The 3,405-nt window shown below is 38.9% G+C and overlaps 1 long non-coding RNA gene across 1 annotated transcript; it reads right to left on the reverse strand.

Annotated features, from left to right (window-relative positions):
* Positions 1-2,096: 2,096 nt before the first annotated feature.
* On the reverse strand, positions 2,097-3,187 carry LOC119270897. The gene is made up of 3 exons (XR_005134358.1): positions 3,160-3,187; positions 2,827-2,941; positions 2,097-2,185 (listed from the first exon to the last, which is right to left on the reverse strand). It is a non-coding gene; the product is annotated as an uncharacterized LOC119270897 (long non-coding RNA).
* Between the last annotated feature and the right edge of the window lie 218 nt (positions 3,188-3,405).

Below are 3,405 nucleotides of genomic sequence, written 5' to 3' on the forward strand. Positions count from 1 at the left end.
CTCATTTGATGTATCAGAATGGCAGCCTTCGTGTTTTGAACATATATCCAGGTCATCCTACGAATCTCAACTGTCCATACCGGATTTCTAAAAGAAATCGAGACATGCTAATCAGAGAATGGAAAAAATGTGGACAGCCGTAAGGAGGTTCTTGGAAGCAAAAGGAAGCGCCGCGCAAGAATTGGAGACAGGATGATCTCCATTCTCCATAATGGAGAGTCAGGGTCTATATTGTTTTATGCTATTTTACCTTAAATAGGGTATTTAGGTCCCGCATAATACTGATGATCATGTGCGAAGAACAATTAAGTAGGGTTGGTTCAATGACTATCAGGATGATGATCGTATGACTTGTTATTAATAACGAGTAGAAGTTGTATGATGATGATTAGTAGGACTTGTTATTATGATGATGCATGATGCGAGCATGAAGAGTTATTATATATCCGTGGGTGAAATGAACATGGATTGGATTGAAGTGAAGGCAACATGCATGTGGTGCATGTTGAAATTAGTACAATCCAAACTTGATCAAGTTAGGATTAATATTACTTTCGACATACACCACATGTTGCCTCACTTCAATCTAAGTCATATTTAGGCATAGCAGTTGCAGTAGCACGGAGATAACAGAGGACGCATCTCTCTATTAGCTACCTATAACAACCTAAATTAACCCCCAAAACCCCTAAACCACCTCCTTTCGAAAAAAATCAGCCCCTGAAATGATGACGCGTGGAAGCTTATTGGTCCCGGTTAGTGCTACCAACCGGGACCAAAGGCCCTCCTGCCTGGGCTCCCCGGAGCGGCCACGTGGAGGCCCATCTGTCCCGGTTGGAATAAGAAACGGGACTAAAGCCTAGGGCATTAGTAACGACCCTTTAGTCCCGGTTACCCAACCGGGACAGATGGGCCTTATGAAACGGGACAAATGGCCCTTTTTCTACCAGTGTAAAATAATAAAGTACCACCAGGCTGAGCTCTAATTTTCACTCAGCTAACACAAATGCATTTTACACTGTCCATGTACTACTCTTGATGTCCATTTGGAGTAGGATTTGCAAGTGAATGTTTATCTACCGTTGTACTCATGTTAACTTAAATTAGGTCAGATGAATCAGATACTTCTTCCAATTTCATGAACAGATCAACAAGGCATGCATACTATACTGCCACTTTTGCCTCAAAAATGAAACTTTTCTATCTTTGATCATGTCTCTAAGAAAAAGTATTAAGAGAAACCATCTATGACGATAAACAAATGACCAAACTTAGAAGTATGTACTTTAGGTACACGTCAGCCATGACATTACCTTGTCTTTGAAGAACACATCCAACTCGTCCTGCTATCCGGCAACCTGTGGCCACCCCCAAGCCTGAAATCCTCGACGCTCCATCCAACCTCTGCATGGCAGTAAAGCGAAATCAAGATCTATGTCATGATAAAGCTCTTGAAAAAAATCAGTGCTCTTAACTAATGCATCTAAAAAATAATTATTTGGCTACAGAAATAGTTGCAAGACTATATGAACAATTCAGTCTCAAACCCTTCAAAATGCGCTGGCCCTTCGCTCTGGCAGAACCTATTTCATGACAAAACAATCATGAAATTCTATCAGGTGACTGTAGGATATTGTAATTAACCAAAAAGATTAATAAACGATATTATATTGTATCCAACTACCGAATAACCAAGCAGACTAAAGGGATGAAGAGGCATACACAACATCAGGTACATTGACGGCCGCAGCTAGCGATGCTTCTGTGGAGAGTTGTGGTCGCTGCTACCTCAACAACAACAGTGTTGTCGGATGAATTGGTGATGCATTGTACAAGTTATACTTCGGCTCGAACCTTCTCAAGACAGGTCACAGGCATCTAAGAAATAAGAGAAAAATAGGAAAAAAATAAGATGGTGATTTGGTTAATTTGAAGGAACTGTAATTTGCAGGGAAGGGCGATGACTTTGCAACTCGATGCTCACCCTCACTATCAGCCGTCAGGTAGAAACAATTTGTGCGCGCACTGGGGGTCCTCTTATTCCATTTCATCTGCTCCCTGTGCCACATCTGCAGCATCCACAAGCTATAGATATTTGGAGGAGCAGACCACTACTGCTTCTATGCTGAAGGTATTACAACAGGTAAAACGGCATCCTGAACCAAATTTTATAAAGAAAAGTAACCTACAGCAGAAGTAGGTATTTACTCTATGCAAAAAAAGATACTACGATACAATACATGATAATGCCTAGTCGAACTGATGCATCTGTTAGCTACAAATGGTAGTAGGACAGTACTAAAAGGACCTACTATTCAATTCCAGTCTCTAGAGAAGAAAATCACATTGCTCCTATTTTCTTAAAATGATAAACCAGTACTAAAGAGCTGATATTCCAAATCTGAGTGCTCACTAATTAAATGAGAATCCTAAGCAAAGACAAATGATGAAAATAAATTATGTCTGGAAAGGATGTTTTCCGTAGTTAATTGATCATTATATGGGTGCAGACCAAACAAATATAGTATATTCAGCAAAGACAAATTATATAGAGAAACAACGTTAATTGATCATTATATGGTTGCAAATTATATAGTATATAAATCATTTATATTTCCATTGCTAACTCAATAGAGAAATGAAGTAAATATAGTATATTCAGCAAAGACAAACTATATGGGTGCAGTCGAAAAAAAATGTATGCGTTAGTCTACTCATTGATGATTAAAAGACTAATATACTCTAAAGGACAATTTTTGTCCAATGAAGAAACACTCTCCTGATACTCATCTGGCTGGCCGGACTTGGTATCTCAGTGGTTCATACCATCATTCTTCCTTTCTTTCTTCTCTACCTGTAGTGTTCCTTCACAGCTGCACCCGGGCACAAAATGAGCATAGAGACACAGAATGGAAAATAGTTTTCTGTAATGTGTGACGACCTATTACTAAAACCGCAATCAAGTGATAGAGGCTAAGGTGTCCCGATGTTTCGATGAGATGGTGGCTATCGTTTTCTATGGGAGTCGACCAAGTTAACAATTATACACATACGACACCAATAACATCAAATAAAAAGGTCGGCCTGAGCATGTAGTTCAAAATGGGTACTGATATTTAGATACAAATGGTTGAAAAAAAATTGCATGGAGAAGGTTACCTTAAATTTACGTCGGCAAAAAATTCAACCTCTTCTGCTTTGGGCACTCAATGCTTGTTTTATTGCAAAAGAATTCTTTCTTTCTTGCATCAATCTGTGTTGAAGTGAAACACTCGCTAAAGTAGAAGCCTAGTCTAGTCATAAAGATAAGGAACTACTTTAAAATGAATCAGATTGTCCACATTCAATAACAAGAATGAATATCTTCATTTACAGTCATATTCAACATACCCTTAAGTTGACTAA

Source organism: Triticum dicoccoides, chromosome 3A (genome assembly GCF_002162155.2).
Source record: "Triticum dicoccoides isolate Atlit2015 ecotype Zavitan chromosome 3A, WEW_v2.0, whole genome shotgun sequence".
Taxonomy (NCBI): Eukaryota; Viridiplantae; Streptophyta; class Magnoliopsida; order Poales; family Poaceae; genus Triticum; species Triticum dicoccoides.